This window comes from Falco naumanni, chromosome 10 (assembly GCF_017639655.2).
Source record: "Falco naumanni isolate bFalNau1 chromosome 10, bFalNau1.pat, whole genome shotgun sequence".
Lineage (NCBI taxonomy): Eukaryota > Metazoa > Chordata > Aves > Falconiformes > Falconidae > Falco > Falco naumanni.
Window position 1 is genome coordinate 16,752,474 of NC_054063.1, and position 26,749 is coordinate 16,779,222.

At 39.5% G+C, this 26,749-nt stretch overlaps 1 long non-coding RNA gene across 1 annotated transcript; it reads left to right on the forward strand.

Moving 5' to 3' along the window:
• Nucleotides 1-337: 337 nt before the first annotated feature.
• LOC121094408 lies at nt 338-11,972 on the forward strand. Its single transcript, XR_005829837.1, has 3 exons — nt 338-486; nt 10,270-10,337; nt 11,894-11,972. It is a non-coding gene; the product is annotated as an uncharacterized LOC121094408 (long non-coding RNA).
• The last annotated feature ends 14,777 nt before the right edge of the window (nt 11,973-26,749 follow it).

The window sequence follows — 26,749 nt, forward strand, 5'->3', positions numbered from 1 at the left end:
TATATACATGATTACAAGTGCTCTATGGAAACAATACAAAGCCTTTTTCTCTGCCCAAAGGACTTTTCATCATTTTTAAAAAGTAATGTAGCAAGTGGAATGAATCAAAAACTAGTATGGAAAGCACAGAGATAAAATACTCTGTAGCAATTATTTCCTTTGACCCATTTGGAAATTTGACCCTAACAAAGTTTTTTGCAGCAATAATTATTATTGCTCAACAACTCTTGTGGATGTTGTGGAAATAATGATTGAAGTAAGAAAAAGGTTGTGGGTTTTTTAGGCAACAAAAATGAAAAAGTAGAAAAACAATAGAGCCCTAATTTATCAAATTGGCTTTGTACGTGCCTGTCTTTTAGATGTTTGACTGAACTAATGAGTATTTTCTGTGAGTTTCAGAAAGTTACACCTGTGTTACCTGTGTTAAAGACCCTTCCTTGGTGAAAATGTGTTCCCATGTGGTACAAAGGCTGTGACAGGAATAAGGTACTATCGTTTGTTATTATCACAACCTGAACACAGAAAAGAGAAAGAAAAGTTACAATTGGAGACTGACTCATTTCTTTCAACTTGCAGTTGGTCTGATTTTTTTTCAAGGTCCCTCATGATAGACTGCCACTCTGTCATGTTAAATTATGAAAGTGATGCTTTTTTGAATGATCAGCTTCTCAAAGTGGCTACCATAATTTTGTGACAGGTGCTTTGAAATCTTTTCTGGCTGAGATTGGAAGAAATCAAACTTAAAAATTCAGAAGAAATGTAACTGAGATTTTATTCAACTTGTTTGGTTTTGGAACCAAAAGCAACTGCCCATGCTTTAATACTTTTCTCCCTTGTTCCAACTGTAACTTGTGGTAATTTGTCTCTGAAGTCACTGATTTACTATGGTGCACATTATTTGACCCGTAATGCCAGCATAAGATAGGCAATGAAAGGTTTCTTAATTTTGCAGTGTCTTCAGCCTTCTGTTGTTACAAGGCATCAAGTTCCTTTCCATCTTTCCATTTTATTATTTTCTCTTCTTTTTTTTTTTTTTTTTTTTTTAATTCATGCTTGCTGTCTTTTGGCAAACAGCTTTGCATTTCCTTCTCTTTTTTAGAATTTGTGGCCATATAAGTTATCAACTATAAAAAGGCAAGAGCAGGAAAACTTGTCCTTGACATACCCAGTGGAATTAAAAAAAAAAAAAAAAAAAAAAGGCAAACCATTTCCTATTACTTTGTTCTGTTGGTAATTGCTGTAGGAGGTTGCCAAAAGGAACAGTGTCTGTCTTCAGGTCAGGATGGTAAACTGCGGTGTCCTGCCACACTAAAGAAAATACAGTTCTTGTTTCCTGCAGGGTGAGGTGGAACGGATGCAACTCTGATGGCTAACCTTGTGAGCAGGGTTAACTGCAGGAGGGGATGCAAGGTCTGTGTCGAAAGTGGATGTGTACAGCAACCAAGAGAGAACAGCAGGGTGAAGAGTAGCCCAATGGGTTCAAAAGAGGCTCTCTGTAGCTTGTAGTACTGTTTCACAATTTAGAGATTTGCAATTTAAAGCTTTTCGTCTGGACTAGTTGTCTAATACCGTGTGTCGCTCTGAGTGGGGAAGAAGTGACAGAATCACTGTTAAAGGGTCAGTAATAAATGCAGCAACTTGCAAATACCTCAGATGTTTATTGTTGGATAAAGGGATCATCCTTTAGAAACACTTCTTCCCTTCATTGTCTGTACAGAATACCTACCTGGTGGGTCTGAGCTTTTTGGCTAAGATATAGAGTATTTAAAACTTGGTCAGACACATTTCATTCTCCCCCTTTTCCCCACTCTGTGCAATGTCGAGTACTGACATTTAGCTGCGAGTAAAATGCTTGGTTACTACACACAGTAATGCTTGCTCTATTCTTAGGAATTTTGATATAGCATTGCAGGAATTTGGATCATAGGCATGGAGGGGATTGCTTTGTGTTAACTACCCTAAAACACAGAGCAAAACCATGGTTCCTGCTTTAAAGAACTTTCAGCAGAGTATGAGATTGTTAGTGGATGCAGCCTGGCCAGTGGATGACTACAAGCTGATGCAGAACAGAGGATAATTTCTTGTAAGATGAATTGATGAAATTCCCACCTATTTTCTCCCTTCTGGGGATCTCATAGCTAGCCGCGTTGGTCTTGTATTTGGACATTTGAAGGCTTTATGAATCCAGGGATTATTTGACTGTCTGTCTAACCCTGTTGCAGGGCTGATGACAACCCCTCAGATGTCTGTCAGGGTGTTCATGAGGGGTTTCTGCTGGCTGACTTTTAATTTGAAAGTCCTGTCCTGCTTCTAGAAGATATTGGCTTGTTCATCCTGGAGTGCAAGGTAGCTTTTTAATCTGTTTTAGAATAAGTAATGCTTTCAGGTGCTAGGAAAAAACTGTTTACCCATCTATCATTAAATTAATATTATATTTATGGAGGTTTTTTTTTTTAATAGGATTGTTAAAATAGAATTATGTGAGGCATCTCATGGCCACTGCTTTCCTTAAATTGTACTTGAACCTTGGGAATTAGCTGGGAACCCTATTTCACCAGAAATTCCCACACTCAGTGAATTTTTCTGAACTGCAGATTTGTAATGTATGACTGTTACTACTGGAAGTTAGGAATAACTAATATTGATACCAAATATTGCACATTATATATCAAGATTCAATATTTATCATCTAATACTATAAAAATATTGACTAGTGTAGGTGCTTTTGGTTTAAGGAAATGGCTTACCATCTGTGAACTGGGTCTATTTTACTTGTTGAATGTTGTAAATGCAAGCGGTTCAAAACCTGGGAGTTAGACCTTCAGAAGGGATGTGACTGGCTTAGAAATAGCAAGCGTATGTTGTGAATCAGTTAGTTGTCTGGGTTTGAACTTTTATCGAGCTTTGAAACTTGTGAGGGGTAGTTATTTTACGACAAAAGACTGCTATCAGAACTATCAGAAAATACCAATAATGTCCAATAAAGCTGTGAAAATTGATACCAGTTACAGTTCTGAATGACTTCTGCAGAAGCAGGATCCTTGGGAGGGGGACACTCGGCTGACTAGGCTTACAAGAGTGACTGTCTGGGAAAGGGTGACAAACTTGTGCCATCATTGCCATCTCTGCAAACTGCCCTGCTTGAGGGACAGGCAAAGTGACTGAATGTGACTGATTCTGCTTTCAGCTTAGCTGGAATGTTGACAGACTTCAGGGACAACAGGGACAACACGATCACACCACATACACCAGGAAAGCACGAAGCAAAATAAGTTTACCTTAACGCTTGGATAATGATACCAGTAAATTGTGGGGCATTAAAGCAAGAGGGAGTGGGGAGAGGAGATAGCAATCTTCTCTCCTGCCTGGTTTATACAAGAAGCACTTCCTTTTGTGCTTCCCCATTTTCTTGGCACGTGAACTCAAGGCACTGTGTTTCAGTCTTATTTAGTCGCTGCTAATGAGGAAATTGCTCTCTATTCTTCCAGTGCTTACACTGCATTTACGCTCAGGATACAGAGCATCCAGCTAATATTCCACGGTTGATTAGCTCAGTGCTGTTAAGGAAACACTTGAACTTGTTGGGTTACATCTCTTCCCTCTGGAGGTAGGAGTTCTGACCTGGGGAGTGACTGACTGCCTAAAGAAGTGTAGTCTTATGGCTGCTCTTTTTCGTCCTAGAAACTGAGCAGCAGAAAACTCCAGACCCCTCGGTCCTTCTCTGGGCGCCTGAAAATACAGACTGAGATGCCTACAATGAATGGTGAACTTTGTGCTGTCTGCTTTGGAAAGATAATGTTATTTTTATACGCCAGCCATCCCTACAAGAAAGCTATGCTTGCCAGGCTTTTGTATATGGTTGTCTCTTGGCTTCCCGGCAGTGTGGATAAAACTGAAGTGTCAGCCGTGCCTCCCTTGTTAGATGGGTAAGGGAAAGAGAGGGACAGTGATGGATGCTGTTGGGATGAAGCAGCCTTCCACCAGCTGCTGCTGGCTCACACACATTCATCCCCCCAGTGGCACTAACAGCTGGTTTGGCTTGCTGGGGCTGTGCTATCACAGAGGCAATGGCCTTTCTGGTATTTCCTACCCTGTATTACATGTAGTAATAGCAACAATAGTACCAGCAGTATTAGTATTCATCTGTCCATAATCATGATAAGGAGAACAAAATAATTAATTGAGATCCAAAAAACCTAAGTACTTTTAATAAAATATTGTGCTGCTTTCTGTGAGTTGATAGTTTGAAATTTTCAAATATTTTGAGGCTTGTACTGGGCGTTTAAAGAAAATCAGTGCTTGAATAATAGGCTTGACAAAGTTTTTCTACAAGCTTTAGAAATAATGGAGTTGCCCCCTAGGCTGCCTTTCTCTTGACGTGCAGCTGCCAGTCAGTAAGTATTCGTGAAGGTCCCATTTGGATGCCGGTTGTTACAGCTTGATTTGTGTGACATAAACAGGGAAAGCAAGACTCTTATTGTGGGTGTCCACTTTGACAGCACAGACCAAATGACCAAGTTTTTAAAGGAAGCAAAGAAACAAGCAAGAGGTTTAATTTTTCCTTTTTCTTCTATCCTTATAGGTACCCGGGAGGTTAAACACAATTGCCATAAAGCTTGTAGAACTTCAGCAATGCGGACAATGGCAGTACAAATTATTAAAATGAATACAGCTAAGGCCTTGGTCTTCATATAAGAATTAAAAGATATTCCAAGGTTTATTGAATACATATCTTTGCTATAGAAAAATTTGCTAAACTAGTGACTATTTATGCTGGCAGGTTTTTTTTCCCTGTGTTCTGAACACATCTTTGAAATGCTGGTTCACTTCAGGTAGGCCATTCAACACTCATGAAGTGGAAATGATTTTCAGATAGTTGATTCAGTGGCCGCTGAAGGGAGCAACTGTTAATTTAGGTCAGGCACGCGGAAGATGCAGTGGTTTGTAGCCTCTTATAAGCTTACAGGACCTTATGATAAATGTAGATACACTTTTAAAGATAATTCTCTGCCCATATTCCTTGAGTGGAGTTTTTTGCATAAATTGTTTTTTTCAATCACCCTTACGGTTAAAAGAGCTTAAGATTTCTCCATTTCAGTTCAGAAATGAGCAGAAAGATCTAGAGGTTTGGATGAATGTATTGGTTCTGAGTTTAAACACAAGCTTAACTTCAAGCAGGGCAGCAGCCTCAGTGATAGCAGTAGGGTTACTCACGTGCCTGGATTTAAACAGGGCTCAGATGCTACAATGAATCTGAACGTTGGGCCAGAGATCTTGCGTATTAGAAAAGAAATGGGAATTTCCTGGCTGAGGTACTGTAAATTGAAGCTAAAATCCTATCACATTCCTTTTTAATAACACATACAATTACAGATTTTTAATCCGTTATGTATTTATTTTATTTTACTGGCCATGTTTTACTGAAGTCCAAGGCTGAATTCTGAAAGAAATAAAATTCTGCTTCCGTTGCCTGTTGCCATTAATTTAGGCGGTTATTTGTAGGTGTTGGGGTACTAGAAGTGTGGCAACACTCTGGGTCTACAGTGGCTCCCCTGTGCTGGATCAAGTCTCTCTTTTTTTTTTTTTTTTTTCCTTTTTTTCTTTTTTTCCTCCTTTTACAACGGGTGAGATGTGTTTAATTTATTGTAGGAAACTCTTAAAGATGCAAGATCCTTTTTAGAGGCTTCTACAATAGCCGTGAAGCACTTATTTAATCCCATTGAATGGAGGCTAGATTTACTAGCTGGGCTAGACATGATTTTTGTTCAGGAGTCATCTCGGAGTACATCGAAGTTTAAAGATCTTTGCAGAAAACCCAAGGAGAAACAAAAGGAGTAAATTTTAAAAGGAACTTTGTCAAGGAGTTTTAGATGTTAAACAGATAGAAAAACCATGGTGGCTTGACTGAAATGAGTGTTGGGTTAGCAGAATCATTACTGATCCGGTGAGACATGCTAATGAGGCACTTTCAATGCGACTTTGATGGAAAAAGGGGCAATTTCATACCAAAGTGCAGCAAGGTTACTGAATCAAAGAAGGTACACTTCAGTTCTGCAAAAGGGGACAATGCTCCATTGTCAGAACCTTTTTCTTTTGACTTTAAACATGTTTTAACTACACTATTTACTAAATTGTACAATGTGGCTTGCCCACTGATTGAGAATTTATGACCAGAAACAAACCTGTTAGGGGAAAAAAGAAAAACTGAGTGTGATCCATACTGTAGCTGCATAAAATAGTTTGAATGAACTTAACCTGAGCACGGTGGGGGGTGCACAATATGGTTTTCAAGCCCAGGGGCCTAGGATCGGAGTTCAAATAGAATTTCGTCTTTCAATAACAATTTAAAAAAAAAAAAAAAAAAGGGGGAGAGTGTTTGGGGACATCTGTGGCCTCTCAACCTGTGCTAATATAGATGTCTTAGTTTTGTCTTTAAAAGCCTGCTTCAGAATCGTGCCTTGTCAACCCATCCAGCATGCAAAATTCCTGGGGTTGCATCATGCCTGCAATTCACAAACATCTTGTTTTACTTTCAGACATTACAGCTCCTTTGGTAAAAATAAAGACTAACAACATCAGTACTTGCTCTTGCTGCCACAAAAAAATAGTCACACAGATCTTTCGTTTCCATGAAGGAGAATTCAAGGCTCCTTTATGAGATTTATTGACCAGCTTTTGGGTGTGATTACTGCACACAAACACAACGCAATGGCCAAATTTCTGCCATACTATTTGTTAAAAGAATGGACAAAACTCAGTTGCAGCAAAGAACAGACTTTTTCCTCATCTAGTTTAGCAGAATTGCTCTGGATAAATTATAAAATGTGTTAACACTGTCTCAGCATAACCAAGCCCCAGCTCTAACAGTTGTAAGATATTTCAGTTATGGGTGTTTTTAAAAATTTCTTTTTAAACTGGAACCTGCCTGTGGCAATGTATTTATTATTTCACGTCTTGTGAAAGGTTGCTCAGCTGGGTTCTGAATTTAACCTCCAACTTTCATGGGTTCCCACAGGCGCTCCTAGTCAGAGTCAGAAACCACAGAACCAGCATAAAAGCAGAAAGGTCGCCAGAATGGAGAATCTTGACAGTTCCTTTCTCAGACCTCAAAATGGAATTTTTATGAGGTTTCAGAAGTTGTTTTAATTGTTCTCCATGTTTCTCTGTGTTTTATTGCTAAGCTTTTAGTTCACGTCTTGGTCTAAAAAAGACTCTCCCACTATAAATGTTCTCTTCGTACATCTCAAAATGAAAAATAAATGGTATCTCATTGAGGAGTCTTATTTTGTAAGGCCTTTCTGCAAGATTTTGGTACAGCACCTATATTAAGTGGGTAAGTTTTATTTGTCATTTGCAATGGAAAAAGGTCCATAATAAAAGTTATTAGATTCAGTGTCAGCTGGCAATGATGAGCTGTAGATCTACAAACTTCTATGATGCTGCAAACTCTGCTCTTGTGCTGACCCTGCACAGTGAACTTGACTTGGATTTTCGCAGCATGTATATATTTGGGGTTGGCAATTATTGATCCTAATATGCTTTTCAAGATCTCATCTAGATGCATGTAGGTTTGTTCAGTAAGAGTTTATCATTGCACAGTTTTGCACTATTTATACATATCCTGTGATGTATTTAATAGATTACTAGAATGAAAATTTTCAGGTTTTATGCATATACTTTTTAACAATGGAGAATGCAACTTTAGGTAATAATATTAAAAATTGAAAACTAGGTGGCAGTAATACCCAGCCGTACAGTCCTCCCTCTGATGAGTTATGATGTGATGACTCATAGTTTTCTGAGGAATTCTGGAGGTGCTGCAGCCCCATATTGAGTGGCTCAGCTACTAACGCACAGGAAAAGTACAGGGCCATTTAGTTACAGCCAATCCGCTTCTAAAAAGGAGTAACAAGAACTAAAGCGAATGTCATAGGAGAACTAATTAATGAAACTAAGTACATGTGTTAAAAGCGATTTGCTTCCAATGTGCACTGACAGACAAGGAGGAGCTGTGATTACTTCTGAAATTCTTGTTTCTTGTGGTTGTGGCCAGGGGCCAGCACATGTTCGAAAGTCCATAAGCAGATTGCCGTTCACATCGATGGTTGGATGTAGCCTAGGGGATGGGTATTGCATTCACGGCAGAGTAAGCTAGAAGTAACATGACTAAAATCAGCAGAGTCGCTCTGTAGAAGGACTACTGTTGGCTCTGATCTCAGGAGTTCACATTGAACATCCTCATGTATTTAGACGCATGGGCTGAGGCTGCAGTCCTAGAACTAGACAACTGTAAGATTTATTGGCTGACTTCATTGTTTAAATGCAACATGCTTTCCTTAGCTTCATACAATTTAACTGCATGTGCAAAGAAGAATGCAATGTCCTTTTCTGGTCAGCTGAACTGCTTGTGTGGCAGAACTGGAGGGAAAGGTTTGGGGAGTCCTGCCTCTCGGATGTGGGTCTCTGTCTGACAGTGCTGGAAATAGGTAGTATTTGCTTTATTCTCATAAACTGTTTTCTTTGAAACTGGGTCACCTAAATATTCTCAGAACCATCTGAGCCGTCACGAACTCATCTTACTTCAGCAGATATTGCAGAGATTTGTTCTGTATTACTTTTAAATTTACGTGGCTCTGTCTGACAAAAATATTTTAGTATCTGCTCCTTTTCCATCAAATAGTTCTGTACTTTACTGGATCTTGCTGTGCAGTCTTAAACTCAGAATAATTCAGTGGCATTCCTGCCTGTAATATAATTAAAGTTCATGTGCTTTCTCTTAGGAGAAGTATTAAATATATTATAACTTCTTCTGTGCCACATTTTGGCTAGGTCTAGGATGTATCAATGAGCTCAATGTCAACACCTGCTTTTTGGGGGTGAGAGTGGGGCGAGATATTTCAGAATCCCGTTTCTGTTATTACTTCTGTCCTTCTGAAATGCGTGCAAGTAGAATACGATGAGGTCGCGCTGATCAGTTCTTGGAAAAAGGGTCTCTCTCACAGATTATCCAGAATATTCACAGAATACTTTGCCCAAGCCCAGCAATCACAGAAAGGCAATTCATTTTAGCTGTAGGATTACTTGGTAGGTGGTAGGTGTGAGTCACTGGCAGACTTGCTAACTAATAGGTAACAATTAAAAGTAAGTTTTTTCTTTAAAACTAATAGTTCATTTTACTTTCTAAACAACTCTTGTTTTCACAGCCTCACTTTTCATTCTTCCTGACCCATTCTTTATTTGCATAAGTGATACCTATCAACCCAGTTTTTCTAGTGCTTTATGAAAAATATGATAAGAATATTTTATTTGGGGTTTTGTAGTTTGGGTTTTTTTGGTTTTGGTTGGGTTTGTTTTTTCTTTTTTTGGGTTTTTTTGGGGGGGAGGGTGGTTGTTTTTTTTGCAAATATTTGGATGTTTGTTATATTAGGAAACAAATCTTTATTCTTTTGTACCTGAGCCAAACTGACTCTAACCTTTCCCAAACTAGATCTCCTGCAGGGATGGGAGGAGTTTTGACCTACTCTTAAGGACATGTAGAATAGGATATGCTTTGGGGTAATTTACTAATTCTGGGGACTGTGTAAGTAAGCACATCTGAGGTCCAGCATCAATCTCTGCCTGTCAGGAATATAGGTCTCTCTTTAAGCGATTATCCCCACTCTTGTAGGTATGTAGCCATCTATATGCACCTCACCACTGCAGCTGGGAGCTTGCTTATACATAGCAAAGCCATACCTGTGAATTTTTGTCTCTATATATTTTATAGGCTTAGAGTGCTCTTAATGATGGACTATAGGCTTTTTCTCGCTCTCCTGGAGGCTTAGAGGAAAAAAATTTCCATGCTGGTAGCACGGAGTCAAACCAAATGTGTGCATTTATGGACTTTTGCCCCAGCAAGATTGCTGTGGTCTTTTGATGAACAGTGCTAAGGGCCTATTGGATGTGTTCCAAAAAGAAATTATTTCTGTAGAGTTATATTGTTGAGAGTTCCTGTTGCTTATAAGAATGCAATTTAAAACAAAAAATCAAGCTGTGATAGATATAGTTATCAGCAATACAGAAAAAATCTTAGCAATCACTTTTATAGCGGCAGAGATCTGCTGAGGGTAATTATTATGTATTGCCTTAAACTGTAGCACACTTTACACTTTACAATCACATCGTAAATACTAGGATATCTGTGATCTTTTTCATGTCTGTGACTCTGCTTTTGCTTTTATTTAGAGTGTTAACCAGATGACACTTCTGTCCCTTAATTTATTCTAACAGCTTCTCGAATGCCAAAGCTCCCGTTGAGAAGCCTTGTCTAAGGAAGGAAAAAATGAGCAAATCTCTGGGTGAGTTTACTGGATTGTGTTCTCTTCCACATTCTGTGCAATTATACCTTACAGAAGTCAATGTTAGGATTGCAGAATGTTGCATAGCAAAAGGCAACTGAAGATAATTCCTTATCCTTTCTGGGAAATACAGTAATATCCTTCATATTTACAGGAAACCAAAAGTAAATCATTAACTTAAAAAACTTGGAAGTGAAAATACTCTTTGGGTCTATATAGGCTGAGGGACAAGAATCAGTATAAGTATGTAGGCAGGAAGGTATTTTTCTGTGCACTATTTTCCCAGTTACCCTGCATAAATTAGTAAAGAAAGGTGTCTCTGTTTCAGGTAGTTGCACGTGACTGAAGAAAATGGATATACTTGCCTTAAAATGTCTTGACTTTTTGTATCTTCCAATAAGTTCAGAAAAATAACTTCCATGTCTAGAAGTCAAAGACTATTTTGCCTTTTATTTCAGTAGGGTCAGGATTGAACTCCAGCATTACATTTCCATAGTGGTTACTTGTGCATTACATCAAAAAGAAAAATGGAAGTTTTCCAGCAGAAGAAATATTTGTGCCTAAACTAATCTCTTTTTTGGTCTTCATTCTGTGAAGATGTATCGCCATTTTTCATGTGCACACAAATCTTTAGGGTCCAGGAAAAGAGCACTTGAAATCTTTTTTCATATGCTGTGAATGGTACACACTAATTGTGATGAATGGAGATGGTAATTCCTATTTCTATTTGCAGAAACATTCATTGGCAAACTTTTAAACCCTCTTGTGCATGCAGAAAAATAAGCACATATTTACTACTGTAAACCTACGTGTAGGTGTGTTTTAAGATAGTAATGTTTACAGGATTGAAAGCCTTAATCTAAATGTATACTGATTTTGCCATTGTCTTTATAAGAGTTTTTTATGTACAGAACTTTTCTCTAACTTTTCATTTAAAGCAGTATAATATTGATAATAATGTACATACATGGTTTTATACAATTGCGTAAGTCTTTCACACTAAATGATCTGAAAGACTTGTACGTGGAAGACTACCTTTACACAATAAGATGTCAGATGTGGGGAGCACTTCTCCGGGCAGCATTACATAGCTATTTCCCAATAGAGCATCTGGCCAGGATCCTTAGGTTAACTTCCCCATCTCCTGCGCAAACTATGCGCATCAGGTCTTAATGATTATGTGCAGGCAGGACACAGGATTGTTGTTCAGTCTGAAAGGGCTGCAGTCCTTGTAAGTAATAAAGGAGTAGCGGCAGTGAAGGCTGAACAGAGTCTGTGGCATACAGTCTTTTTGTGGTCACTGAACAACTGCTGCTATCAACCTTTTTTCTTTTCAAAGTCCTAAACACAGGTATGGCATTAATGCAGATCTGAATTTCTACAGATCCAAATAAGCCCTGTCTAACGTATGTTTCCTTTTGCCTAGACTTATCTATACATGCCTAAAGAATCTTTATACTACAACAACTGTGGTATAAATACACTGTAGTGAGATGCACTGTGTTATGCCTGTCTCTCTAACTTTATGAGCTTTCTTTTGTATTTAAACGCTACAGCCTGATCCTGAAAACCTTTCTCACTCCCACTGGAATCTGGATTTTCAGGCTAGAGGATTGCCTTAAAAAAAAGCTACAGGTAATACAGAGGAAGTCTTTCTGAGTCAATCCCTGTAGGAAATGTTTAAATGTTTGTGGGTTTTTTCTTTCTTTCTGGTGTGGGTTTTTTGGGGGTTTGGTTTTTGTGTTTTGTTTTTTTTTTTTTTTCACATTTGGAATACTTACAGATTATTTTTTTTCCTTGCACTTAGATAACAGAATTAACAGTCTCATTTAGTTTTTAGTTCATATGTGCCAGCAAAAAGGCTGACCCTTGCAAGAGGTGTAATGGATTCAAAAGGCTTTAAAGCCTCTTTCATCATATTTCAATTAGTATATCATATGTTTTATGAAGTTTTCCAACAGAAAAATTATATGGAAACTATATAATATCTTCATTGGTTTCTTGAATGGTGTAGACAAAGTGTGTCACAGCTTTATTCTGTATTTCCCGGTGAACCTGATAACAATTGTCACCTCTTAGTGCTGCCTATAGAACAGTATACAGGGATACGCCTTTCATTGATTTAGTTTTAAGCTACTGTACTTACACAAATATCTATTGAGTTCACTCATGTCAAATTTGTAATCTTATATTGTACCTCTTACACTGATTCTTTTATTGTGATAGCCGAATGCTGTCTTTGGGGACTGATCTGTGAATTGTGAGGATGTCTCCTATACAGAGCAGGAACAATGTGGAGCTTCATTATTCAGCCCTACCAAAGTGCTTCTGCTCTGGTCTAAATTAATCACCCTTAAAAAATAAGAGGACGTAACCTTACCTAGTTATTCGTTAATGACTCGTAGTCCTTGCACATCAAGCTCTCACCAAATCCAGCAAGAGGACAGTTTGCAGCCTCTCTCAGACTGCATCTAATGTGACAAGAAAAATACAGAAGTCACAATAGTTCATGATGGGAAAGGTAGTAGAAGCATAAGAGGAAAACTGAATACATAAGAAGAAACTTTGGCGTGTTTGCCTGCTTGTTTTTACCCTATATCCAAAGCAAACTCAATTTAGCATTTTCAGATGTTTTCATAGAGACTCTCTTTCTTCTCTGACCTGATCAGAGATGGTAGGAAACAACAATCTCATCTGAAAACATAGTATCCTGAGACTTCCATTTTGGTCTTTTTTCTGATGTTTGACAGTTTGGGTGATGATGCAAACTGATGAAGCATCTGCTCACAGTCTGCTTTGCTGTTGACCTGCACTTTATGTCTGGTTTTCAAGGAAAATACAAGCTCTTATTCTTCACTGATAGTGCTCTGCACCCACTGTAACTGCTTGCTTCACATTTTCCTGATATGCAACATGTATGTATATGAATGACTGATCGCATCTTTCACTGCTGTGCTGCCTTATTCCTAAGGGTATCAAAAAGCTTTACAGTTTATAATAAAGCATATGCTGAGTGTCACTATCGCGTGTGAGAGGCATTGGTCTAATTTTACAGATTATGATCTGGAGAAAACTCTGATAGAATTTGATCAGATTAGTAACTGGTTTTGAGGTTTCTGTAGAAAAAGAGAGGGATGTTTCTAGTAAGATGTTCCAAAACTGGTTGAAAAGACCCCCAGCACAATAAAATGGAAAATATTTTTTGTTAGACTACAGATTGTCTTAATTCTTACTATAAGGTAATACATTTTTGCTGAAATGAAACACAGACAAAAAGTCTTTCTAAAATACAGAGTTCTTATGAGTTTTTTTAGAAACCGCCAAGGACAGAATCAAAATCTTCCTCTCTTCTTATTTCTTGCATCAGGAAGAAATTCCTCTCTCTCTCATAATCCAACTGATCTACGTCTGTGAATACCTTTTTAGAGGTGGATGACTTTGATAAAGGACTTTGCCTTTGGAATATGATGCTTTGTGTATGTGATCACATTTGTCAGCAGTGCTGCTTCTGTACCTGCAGCCAAGCAACCCTGGCCCGTCTTGTCAGGAGTGTGCAGCCTCTACACCAGCCTGTAACTTCTATTCCTGGGCACCCTTGCTGCTTTGGGGTGGAGCAGAGGGCCTGGAACAGCAGGTCTCTGCCAGAGCTAATGTGGAAGCGAGTGCCTCTCCTGCCCACACACTTCTCTCCACTGTTCCTGCAGGTGGAAAGGCAGCCTGTATGGATTTACCTACACCTCGTTGCCTTGGAGAGTGAGGCGGGTGGAGGTGAAAGTAGCCACTGAGCAACGTTATTGCAATGACAGTTTTCTGCATAGTATTTCCCCTTCAGTGTCAATTTTCAAATGGAAAATATTTCATGTGCCACCACAAAACAGAGATACTGCACAGTTACAAAGCATTGCTCCTGAGAGCTGTCGAGAAATAAGTATATACATGAGGTTATTAAAATGGGGTTTGTATAAACCGCCCTCTCCTAGCAAACATTTCACTTCCTATAATTGTGTGCGCTTTTGTTTGAACTTATCAAATATGTGATTGTTCTCCTTCTCCTTCAGCGAGATAAGAAATCCACCCTCCAGATATGCAGAATGATGATGTTGTAATCACTCTTCAAAGGGAGAGCCACAGTAAACAAATGTTGTTCGCCTGTTGCCTCTGCAGCTTCTTTTCAGTGAGCTGCAGAAGTTCCAGAAAAAGGTTGGGACAAAGAGGAGGGGAAAAATTTAGCTTAAGAACAAGTAGATAATTTTCCTTTCTTCAGTTCCAGGAAAGACCAAAGTGTATAGGTCTGTGCAAGAACACCTCAAGTATGTTTTTATATAATCTTTTTTTCTAAGCAGAAAGTGTTTTGCCTCAGAATAGATTGAGTCTTTGAAGTTTACCAGAGTTTCTGTAAACCAGCAAGACTGGGAAGCAAAATTGTGTCTTAAGGAAAAGCACTTGGACCAGATAACACTGTATAACAGCAACAAAGTTTCAGTGCCTGAGGCACATAAGAGTTTTATTGTTGCAGTTACAGCTGCCAAAGTCACATCCCCTCACCAAAGCTGCTATGCTGGCCAAACCTTTAAATGCTGACTACAACTTATAGCTGTATGGTGTGTTTTGGTGGTGTTTTTTCTGCAAAGATAAAATTCCTAAAAGTGATCGGATCAGCCCTATGGAACCAAACTGTCCAGCCCACTTCAGCTGCACTAGCCTGCAAGGTTTCCCAGCCTGCCCAGTGTTCCCCCTTTGTCACAAGGACACTGCCTGTGAGTGACACAGCTGACTCTCTCTGCATTTTTGCTCTAGGCCTTCTGTGGTGGAACTCCTCGCAAAGCCACACGGTGTTAATGGAGGTGTGGTCACTTCTTGGACATACAAGTGAACAGGGCAGGGCTAGGGCTGCTGCCTTACTGTGTTGCGGGCCTGAGTTCTCTGGAGGGCTGATGCAGGTGTCTGTAAGCATAAGGTCAAACACGATGAATAGAATCATAGATCCATTTAGGTCGGAAAAGACCTTTAAGATCATCAAGCCCAACTGTTAAGCCAGGACTGCCAAGTCCACCACTAAACCATGTCCCTAAGCACCACATCTATGTGTTTTAAAGTTACCCATGTTTTCTCTCACATGAGCAATGGAGCAGATGCAAAGTTCCAGCCAGCATGAAGTGCTCGTTTCTGTGTTCTGCGTGCAGCCAGATTTGTATTAGTGTGCCACAGATTTCTGCTCACAGCTGCTTATTACTCAAGGAACTAAAAGAGCAAAGCCCAAAAGCCACATATGGTACAAACCTTTGCTTGTTAACAATACAGTCTCCCACTAGAATAGATGGGAATCTGCTCTTTGATTTTGTACCTACCACCTTAGATTCGTACAAGCTGGAGACTTATCTCTTCAGGTCCTGTGAACAGTTAACAGGGTGAAATTCCATGTTTATTATTTAGAGGCTTGCCATGATTCATTGTCACATAGTTTGAATTTCTACCCAAATCTGATCTGATCAGAAATACTGAATTTTGAATTCTGAAACTTCTGAGATTTGCTGATCCCTAACATAATAAGCATGAATTCATAAGACAGATCTTTTAAGGTCACACTGAAGTCAGTGAAGTTAGGTATTATTTAGGTCATAGACAGCTAAAACCAGAAGATGATTCAGGAGTTATAGGACTTTCTGTATAGCTACTGTGGGAAGAATAACTTTCTTTTCTATTTTTTTTCTCCCAGCTTTTTGGGCTTTTTCTGACAGCAGTAGCTGAATAAGGGTTGTATAGTAAATGAGCAAGAGATATAGTCAGCATTTAACAGACTCTAATCTCAGTTAGAAGAGTGTTTGTCTAATTGTATTGCTGTTCATGAAATGTGTTTGTGTATTGTAATTCTGCATGCTCTTAATCTTAGCATGCTTAAAGACACCATTAGTTTAAATGTCTTCCTGATTTTGGGCCTTAGATTTTGCACTGTCTGATTGCCTCCAGTTCTGTTGTGTATATTTTAATGAGAATTGAAACAGGCAGCCACTCCTTATGGTGTTTCTGCTCGATTTGAAGCAAAGAGGTGGGTGTGATGCTTAAGGATTCATCTTTCCAAAAGGTAAGGAAAGCATGGAAGCGCAGTAGTAAAACTGAGTAGCTAGAGCTAGTACAGATGGCAGCACCTGGAAACCACTGCAATAAATTAAGTCTCTTGAATACTATCATTATGGCTTTATTGAGAAGATGAATTATGAAACATTGTCTTTGAGAAACACTTTGTATTTTCTGTTTTTTAGTCTTTCTCTTCTACATTTGAAATAAGATTTAACCTAGCAAAGCGTTTAAGCAAAGCTACACATATCCTTTTATTTGAGCATATACATTTGCATTTTGCAGATTATTTTGCATTATAATTTTATTATTTATGCTCTACTCTTGCTTAGAAATCTTACCTATGACTAAAACCTGTCGGCTAATATTAAAGGTCTCGTATTCTGAGTGACTGTCATTACCCCTGCACTCTCATCAAACCAACCCATTCAAAAATGTAAATCCAGGTTGATTTTTCTTGCTTTGAAAACAAAGGCTCAATTGTTGGAATTGTCTATTACCTAAGCATTTTTGCAGAATGTACATGGATTCATGTCCCTTAGCATAGTGCATCCTTTGTTTGATTTGCTTTCAACATTTTTGATGTAGGTGATTTTTTTCTTTTCTGTGCTAAGAAAGGTAGTTTCATTTTTCATCACTTTTTTTCCAAAGAATAAAATGTTTGTCTGTACAAAGTTTTCAGTGAATGATAATCTGGAGCATATTAACTATTAATTCATTCAAAGGATACTTGGTGACTGCAATAGTGAAATACAAGCCTCGTCTCAGTGGAATCTGGATTTCCTCTCTTTACATTGGTTCAGTTACCTAAAGATCAATGAGTAGGAATTTTGTAAACATTTCCAGAATTAGATCAACATCTGAGCACCCTCATCAAATCCACTTTCAAAGTGTCTAGCTCCTCCAAATCCTGCCTGAGTCAGTGGGAGATGCAGGGTCTCAGAAGTTTAAAAAGTAGGTTATTGCTTTTTAGGTGCTTAAAGATGGATTAAAGAGGCTAAATCTAAACTTCAAGATTGAAAATGGTGGTGTTTTATTCCTTTGAACCAACTTTAATGTCATTGTCCTTGACAAAATGAAGCTGTGGGCATTGCGGCTGCTATTATGCCTTAAGCATATGGATATTAGAGTCAGTCTCTTCTGCAAACACTGAAGTTTTGTAATGTTTGATAGCTTGCTGAAGATCTCCTGGATTCTAAAAGTGCATAAGAATTCCATTATTCATGTTTCTCTTTCCAATGGTACCTCTAGACACAGAACACCTTCAAGCAGCTGTAGTTTCCACTTGAGCCTGCTTGCATGAAGGACCATAGAGGTACAAATATCCATTCCCAAAGCAATGTATATAACCTCTGCTGTTGCATTTAAAACTTGCCTGAGAATCCCTTTGTTTTCTTGTACTCACTTTCTTCAAATAGTTCATGCCTATTTTTGAAAAATTAGCTTGCATAGACATTTTATTCAATAAGGTGGTGTCTTCCTTGATTTATAATTTGTACACAAAGAAAACTGAGAAGACAGTTTTCTTCATTATAGTAAGAGGATTTTTGCAAAGCTTGAATTTCACATGCCCTTTTTGATTAGATTTGCAGCATCTTCTTTGAATGTTGGCTGATACTGCAACAAAAATCAGGAGTACAGGCTAGTATGTTTAGCTACCATTTTGAATAAAATCTTAAGCATCTGGGAATGATTAGCTGGAGTGAAAATCAAATTGCCCAGTCATTCTTAAGAAACAACCAGTAAAAATAATACAAGTAAACTTTGCACAGTGGTATAGGTTCAGTTCCAGGAATTCAACATGCAAATATTTGTAACGCTGTTTCACACTGATGCCCATATTCTTCTGCTGTCCTCTAAGTGGAAGAACTCTCAGGAACAACTCATGCTTGAAGGAGCTCCTGCATGTTTCCACCCATGTAAGAGTCAGAAAGTTACAGCTGTACATACCATACAAAAGCATGGCCAGAAATAATTCTGTGTGGCAGCTCCAAATCCATGATCTAGTTACAGTGCCTGGCTAGATCTGCTGTAGCCATATTGCCACATGTATTGGTTGCATGCCAAAATGTTTTGTGAATTCTACTGACTTCACAGTCATCTATGTGAAAGTGTTTATGTATACCTTTGAGAAACAGGGTTTAGTTTATATAAGACATAACCAAGAGTTGCAATAGCAAGGATGGGACAGCACATTGTTAAGTGCAGAAACCACAATCATCAGAAAGACTTTCTGTTTTATTTACTGACCTAGACCACAGGAATTCTTTCGTTACTTTCCATTCATCTAGGTACTGTATCAGGATGGGGAAGCAGTCTCCACTAAGCAAATAACCTGTGGAGAAATAAAACAAAATGCAAGTTGACAGGTTTCTGATTTTTGCCTATGAAAATGAGCTTCAGACCCGAGGTTCTGATTTATGTACATTAAATGTAACACCTCACTATCAGAAGACAGCTCCACTTGGGCCACGTAAGGACAAAAACAAGTGTTAAAAAACATGCTAAGGGTCCATGCTGCAACACCAGATTAAGGTATGTATTGTGTGGAAAATAAATAATAATACTTTTGCAAGCTTCTCTGTTCTCCATCTGTTACTTGAAATAAGAAGAAACAAAAGATTCTAGTGCAATGATTTCTCTCTTTCCTTTCACAGTGCTAGCTTGGAGCTGCCTTTTGCCACTCAGGTTAATTGCTTTCTTGGACTTTGAATTGGTTTCTTCAGAGTGAACCAAAGATTGTACTGACCTAAATGTCACTTGAATTAATGTATTCTTGTTTAAGTCTTTATTTTTCTGTTGGAGCCGCTTCTAGCTTAAATTACCTTGTATTTCAGGGCTTGAAGACAAGGTCACAGTCATGCAAAGAATTAGAAGTATGGGGCGTTTCAAGTTTGCTTTCAGTATTTTAAGAGAAACAAGTTTGAACACAATTACTCTTGACCTTATGAAATAAAATAACTATATTAGTACTAATAGCCATTATTATTATATAAAACCACTTGCTCAGTGATGTATTCTTCAGCAAAAGTGGAGGAGAGCAACTAGCCAAGCCATATAAAGAACCGCATGTAAATCATAGCTGGAGCTGGAGAACTCCTCAGCTGTAATGCTGCCGCTGATTTTCATCTTATTTTTCTGATGAACATTCCTTTCCCTTTGTAGAGACCACAGCCGTCCTGAGTCCAATTGCACAGCCACATAGCCTCCACGCATAATACTTGGTCTGTCAACTGCTCATGAGTGATATATTGCAACAACTCAGTGTGCAGTTTTGTTGGTTAGAATCATGGCTCTCCTGGCACGGTTTTGAAATATAAGTAGAAAAGCAAAATATTAGTGTCTAGTATCCAGAAATATTCTTCAGGGAGAATAAGCACCATTATTAAAGCTCACTTTCTATAAGAATAAGCAAGCTATTGCATTCTACTGGTTATATGGTCATGGCAATTTTCCTGGAAAACAAAAGCTAGAGGCACTATTCTAGCATAAGTAGAGCTTTTCTAAGAAGTGGCCTCTAATATTTTGTAGCATTCTTTTAATCCTGGTAGTATTCTAGGTGCTCTTTTCTTTTTTCAAAGTACATTGCTACTTCTTGCCTTATTCTTGTAGCAGATCAACATTAAGGTTTTCTGACATTATGGAGAAATATTTGTCTGTGCATAATCTAGCTCTCAGTTCCACTTGTGTGTATCCCAGTGACCAAAAGAGTGGGGAAACTGGGAAGGAGGAAAGGGTGTATAACATGTGATGACCATGCTGGGGGATAAATTAACACAATCAATTGCTATCATAGAGAAAATCAGAGTCCTCCAAACAAACAATGGGATATATGCAGATAAGTTAGAGAAAAGAACAGTAGAAAGTAAAGCCAGACTTTTCAAGAGTGGCCAACTTCACCAGACCACAAAAAATCTTGAAGCTTGGGATTTTGACAGTGGTGAATAAAGTCCTTTTCCATGATTTTCATCAGCAGAAGCAGCAAGGTATGAACTTCAGAAGGATGAAACAAAGGGGAAAGAAACCATCCAAGTGGGTTTCTGTATTTCATTTCTGGATACTTTATATTTCACAGTTGCCAAATAGTAGTCTGCAAAAGAGAAAATGAGCCTTACAACTCACATTTTAAACAAAACTACCTTCCTTTAAAATAGCTCATACTAGTATTTGGCATAAATTTATTATATACTGCCATGCTTCCTGATCATTAAATTTCCAAATAGTAGTGTGTGCAGCTTCAGGAAATGCAGAAACGTACTATAATACTAAAGTAGGCCCTATTATTCCACAATTCTCTTGTAGCTTTTTCTTGTATGGTTCTTCCATAGACCAGAGAAGTTTATCATATCACATGATCTTTCTGTGAAATAAATAGTTAAAATGAGTAGAAACAGCTAAAAAGAAAAGAAGAAGCATATAAACAAGAGATAGGAGAAGCTTTTGCTTATTTATGTTTTCTGTTTATATTCAGTTTGAATTTGTCCACTTACTGTTTAGGTCTTTTTCTCGTCTTTTAGAAGGTAATTCATTTTTATCTGCCACCTTGGTTTTCTGATGCTCCTTATGGAGACAGTTCTACGTGCTGGATACTTTTTACATTAACTAAGATTCCTGAATCCACTCTCTGCTCTCAACTTCCACCATTTAAAAATGACAATCTTTGCTATTTTCTGTGTTTTTCTGAAGTGAGAGCAGCTGGGACAAAGAATCCCTAACTCATCTCTGTTTGATTCATAACCTGTTCCCCCTACGTGTCATTCTGCACTCTCTCACCTAACATAGGTATATAGACTCCAATGAATTACTTTAAAACTGTAATTGTAAAAATTTGTAAAAAAACCTTAAGTGGTTTTCCCTATTAGAATATATCCTTTTGTTGTTAAGAGGCTTTTAACAGCTGCTAATAATTTCTTATGGAGACTTTTAAAGTAGAACATTAAATGGAAAATTTAAAGTGAAGATGTGCCCACTTTTATCTTACTTTTTTACTTATTAGGTGCTCATAAAAATTAGGAAGTTGTTTGAAAAATTACCAGATAGAAAAAGTGCTTTAATCATTTGCATATGGCAACAGAAAATTAATTGCATAAGCTGTTTGAATAGAGATTGCTGTAATGCTGCTAATTCTGGATACATTAGGAGAATTGGCTAGATCTGCACTTATTTTAAATTTGATAGGTGCCTCGGATTAGGGTAACAAGGAAGTTGGAGGAAATTTCTCCCTTTAAATGTCCTGTTCTTTAAGGAGCTGGGTGTGTCCAACATCTAACAGTCTAAGCTATAAAGGCAAACTCCTTTATGTGACTTGCAGCAAGTCCTAAGTTTCATCTAAAAGCTGTGGCTCATCAAACTCATCGGTGCAGTATTCGGGGAAGTATGATGTCGCAATGCACATTACGTCAGTATTGCAGATAGAATACATTTGGTACTGCTGTTGCTCGGAATTGCTGACTTGTAGGTTTTCTTCTGGATCAACTGAGTCAGCAAGTTCAGTGTATTTGGAGTTATTTTATTTCCACAGCAATTCTGCTTTCAAGTGGTTGCAATGAAAATACAACATTTCCTGCATTCCTTAGCAAAAGTCATTGGTTTTAATTTTATTTTTTACTTTGTGCACAGCTGCAACCCCTGGAAAAGGAGGAATCCTCTGTATTCATATTTGACAAGCACTTGAGTCTAAATGTTAACAAACACCAGGGCAGTACTTCACTGCCCTAAATACGATAAACACAAGTAGTTGCAGGGACCTTCCTATCCATTCTTCTTGGATGTGGGATTTTACATGGGATCAACATCCTGCAGTTGAGCAACACGTGGTCTTGCTTCATCTCCTTTAGAGAGAAGGACTCAACTGTGCTATCCAATATTGTTACTTAAATCCAGAGAGGAGGGCTTGCATTTCACCCTGCCCCATTGTTTGTAATATAAAGGTTGAGGAGTAACGAGGTATGGGCATGGAAGAAGACCAAAAAGAACATTAGGGTTATATACTGCTGACAGAGTTGCTCTCTTTATCCAGACATTGCCGATTCAAGTTGATCGCATGCCCTGGCCCATGTCATCAGGTTATTGTGGCCTAATGCCACCTTTCTTCCTGGATGGTAGGAGCTGCCGTGCAGCACGCACTTGCCTTGTGGTCTAGGCGTTGCCTGGAGTGGCAGGGATTGAGGAGGTCTGGCTTGAGTGCATGAACATTTGCATTTTGGGTATAGAACTGAAACCCGGAGGAACAGCCACAGCTAGGAAAGTCTGTGTCTGCAAGAGAGGGGTTGCAGAAAAAGATATATCTTGCCAGACCTAGGAAAATGTAAAGGAGTGATGTATAACATTAAGAGGGTTACAGCAGAAAGAACAGACCAGGCTTATGAAAGTCACTGCTGTTGCAGACACAGACAAAGCGCGGCAGCTGTGTGGGAGGAGAAGGGGATCACACTGGACCTGAAGTAGAGGCAAAGAAGAGCAGAGAAACAACTAATTGCAGAGAAATGCAGTAAAGCAGAATAGTCTGCCAATTTGCAGAGCTAAGATACCCCTGAACGCTGAAGCATTTTTTAGCAATTCTGTTGGTCTTTTTGTAAAGCATATGCAAATACTACTTGTTTAGTTAGAATAAGAAAGCAATTAATTTTGGTGGACATCAGAAAAACATTTGACATTATTCAAGAGTAATTACAGCCTCAGAAATCATGAAGTTAGTACGAACAACTGTAGATACCAACGTGAGGGGAAAAGACTGTATATTCACTTGGCAAAAGATGGGAACATATTTGTAAAGATGGTTTAAAAGCTTCTGGCATACGCCAGAGCATAGACTCAGAACAAATATATTCCATACATCACTGGAGCCTAGCTTGCAGGTTGGCAAATGTCCTGCAGGCTTGAGCTGGAGTTTTAAATTTGGTCTTTTCCCTGCATGTTACCTGTGATTATATAGTTATCGTCTCACTGCTTGCAAACATTTCCTGGCTTGTGTGATTTCATCCTGCTTCTCTCTGCTTTGGGGCTACAAGCAGATCCCCTTGTCTTTTTAGTGAAAGGCACGGAGGTCAGGAAACAGGCTCAAAGGGTGAGAGCCTGGTGAGTGAAGGATATTCAGACAGAAGAAATAGGCAGCCTTCAGATTTTGTTTCCTTATATGAAATGATTCTGAATTCTCATGTGTCTGAAAGCTGTCGATCATTTTTAGTATTTTAGATGAGAAATGCTTAGCTTAACCATGGTGGATATCACTAAAAATAAATCAGATTATATATGCTGCATATGTTACATGTAATTAGTGGAAATCAAAGCTCTGTTGCAATGATTTTTGTCTTTGTTTTCATAGTGTCAACCTTCTTGTGCATTCCTCTGAAACAGCTGGTGCCAGCTGCTGTCCTTCACACAACAGTGTCCTGGAGCTGGAACATAGGCTGTGGACACAGAGAGGTGAAAGGTACTTGGGGAAGACAGTGCGAGGGGAGCTTTTGTACCTAAAATGGTTTTCTACCCACATTTGGATCAAGCCACTTGCTGTTCCAGGAGTGAGAAAAGAAGATCCATCAAGAGGTACAGGAGGGACTGTGAGGTGAGTTGCCATGCTCCAGTTCTCTTGTCCCCCAGGAGGACAAGAAGCGAGACCAGTAGCATTGATTTTTCCTCGTTGTTACCATGTTCTGTTCGAAATACTAGATAAGGTTTGAGTCATAATAACGTGGGAAAAGAGCTATTGAAACTATTTCTTTCGTGGGAGCTAGATGGCGCCGTAGATTAATGCCTCAGCCTTTTATCTGGGGATGCACTGGGGCAAACCCAGTTTGGTCAGGTAATGACTTGGTAATAAATTCATCTGTAGGAACTGAAGTCTAAGTCAACGGAATCGTTCAGATTCTTAAATCCTCCTGAGTGCCTAGCCTCTCCTGGGTATCAGCAAGGACCCATAGCTGGAATCGTACCACCACAAATGGGGCTACAGTCCTCAGTGGACACCAGTACCTGCTGCAACAGGAGCCACTGGCTCGCCCCAACGGTGGGCTCTAAAAAGGCAGGTGACAGCCAGCAGAAATCCTGCACTTGCATTAATATACCCAGGTGGATAAAAGTACAGCTGCTGGTGCTGCACCTGAATTTAATCTCTGCTTATCAGCCATAAAAACATAAAGACATTTACGTTAAAAAAAAAAAAAAAAAATGAAGCCTGGAATCATCCAAAGCTTCCACTGAACTATTAAAAAAAAAAAAAAAAAAAAAAAGAAAAAAAAAAGTAAAGCACAATAGAATAAACTGGAAAGCACAACTCCGTGCACAAATGTCAGCACACTGTTGGGCATGGGATTTGTATTCAGACAAAATCTTGCTCTTCTTGTGGGAAAGAGCCTTGCTTAAAAACAAATGGCCTATAAAACAATGCAAGGAGACTGAGGAAGACCCCTTCATTGTGACAAACTGAAAATTCAAAAAGCACCATGTGAAGTTAAACAGCAGTCAGCAATGGCAGCAGCCACAGGACAATTTGGAGGATGATCAGTAGGGACTGGAAATTGTTTAATGGGGGTTAAATATCCAGCTCAAGCAGATACACTGAATTGTTGCTCTGTGTCTGGTATGAAGAAAATTTAGTGATAACTGGCTTCAAACTCTCTACCCCGCAGCCCCTCATCACCGTCATTGGCCCCAGCTGTTAGCAAAAAGACAGCTGAATAACTGGCCTAGGAAATGACTTGTCCCTTGGCTGCTAAAAAGGTTGAAACACAGTGATGCTGTCACCAGCCTCAGATGTGTGGCTGTGCAAAAGGCCTCCATATTCAGTTGAAATGGCAGGCAGGCTTCAGAGCTACATGGGGTATCCAGACCAGAGGTCTTTTCATTTTTCCTCTCCTGGGCCTCTGGGACCATTTATGACTAGAAGCGCCACTGGTAACACCAGGGCAGTGAGGTGGAGACTTGGGCCCTGCTGCGTGGAGGACAGGCTGCTCTGCCCCTCCGCCATTTTCAGTGTGTTCCCGCCTTTTTTCTTCTGCTGATTGCAAGCGCAGGCTCCTTTGCTCGGCAGCAGGTAAATGAGGGTTCTTCTCTGCTGTGTGCCACCCTGACAGAAATAACTGCTTTCAAGCTTCCAAAGAAGAAAAAAACCCCAAACCCCAGGTAGAAAAATAATACAGCTTGGACAAAGTACCTTTGGGAAGAAGCTCCCGAGATTTGTTCCAGCGAAGAAAGAAGGTACATGTGCGTATGTTTCCACTGACTGTGTGAGGGACAGTACTGAGGGGACAGGCGTTCATTATGGGACACATTTTTAAAGCTTTACTACTTCTTCCTATTTTTTTCCTGACATTTGCTGTTTTATACTCTCTGGCAACCAGCAGAGCTTCACCGATGCTGACTTGCAGAGCCCAGAGAGATACTAAGGAAATATTTTTCCTAGCAACAAGCGGCACACAAAAACATGAAGAAATGCTTCCCCCACTCAGATTTCCCTTCAGTTTTTTCAGTCATCTGGTACTAAGATAAGAGCTGTGAGGTGAAACCTGCTTGTGTTTTGCAAGGCAATCTGGAATAGAGGAAGATGTAAAAAAACCTTTGTGCCTGTTGTTAACTAGCACGGAGGGCTGTCTGAAATCAGGGCGGCGTGGTGCCAGGCAGACACATTGCCTGCCGTGCCACCTGTCCTCCAGGTTGCTGGGTCGCTGCTGCGCTGCTCACCACCGGCTGGTGCTGAGGTAATTCGCCTTAAAATGGTGGCTGCACCCTGGCCCAGTAGTACAGTGGGTGCTGTCTGAGGCAGATGTCTTGTGTGTGCTGCCTGAGGTGCCTCTTTCTGCAGACCCTGCTACAGGTGAGGTTCTTAGATGTTACTGTAATGAAAATGGGATAATTAATGAGGGGTAAAGGTGAGGGCTCACAGGTGTAAGGAATGAGCAGCCCAGCCCACCCTGGGAGGCTATGAGTCAAAGCCCTGGCTGTGCAGGTAGGAACGTTGCCAGTGCTTTTCTGAGGTAAATTGAGGAGGGATGATGGAGGCCTGTGTCCGCAGGGCTCCTGAGGAGGTCCCTGCTGGGTCCCTCCATGGCTGACAGGCAGGTTTCCACCAAGGGTATGTGCTGTGGTATGCCTCAGCTGCTCTCCTGAGGCATTTCTTTTGGCTGGGCCTGGGTAAGCAGAGGGGCAGCTGTGGCTGGAAGTCAAAAGGAAAGGGTTGGTAGCAGATAAGTGGGGCTCAGCTGTGGCCCTCTCAACTGAATGTGGTGACTGGAAGCAGGTTTGAGACCCAGAGCTAACTGATGAAGTGTGAACACCATTTTCTTTCCTTTTATGTATTTCCTTCCTCCCCCCCCCCCCCCCCCCCCCCTTATGTCTGAGAG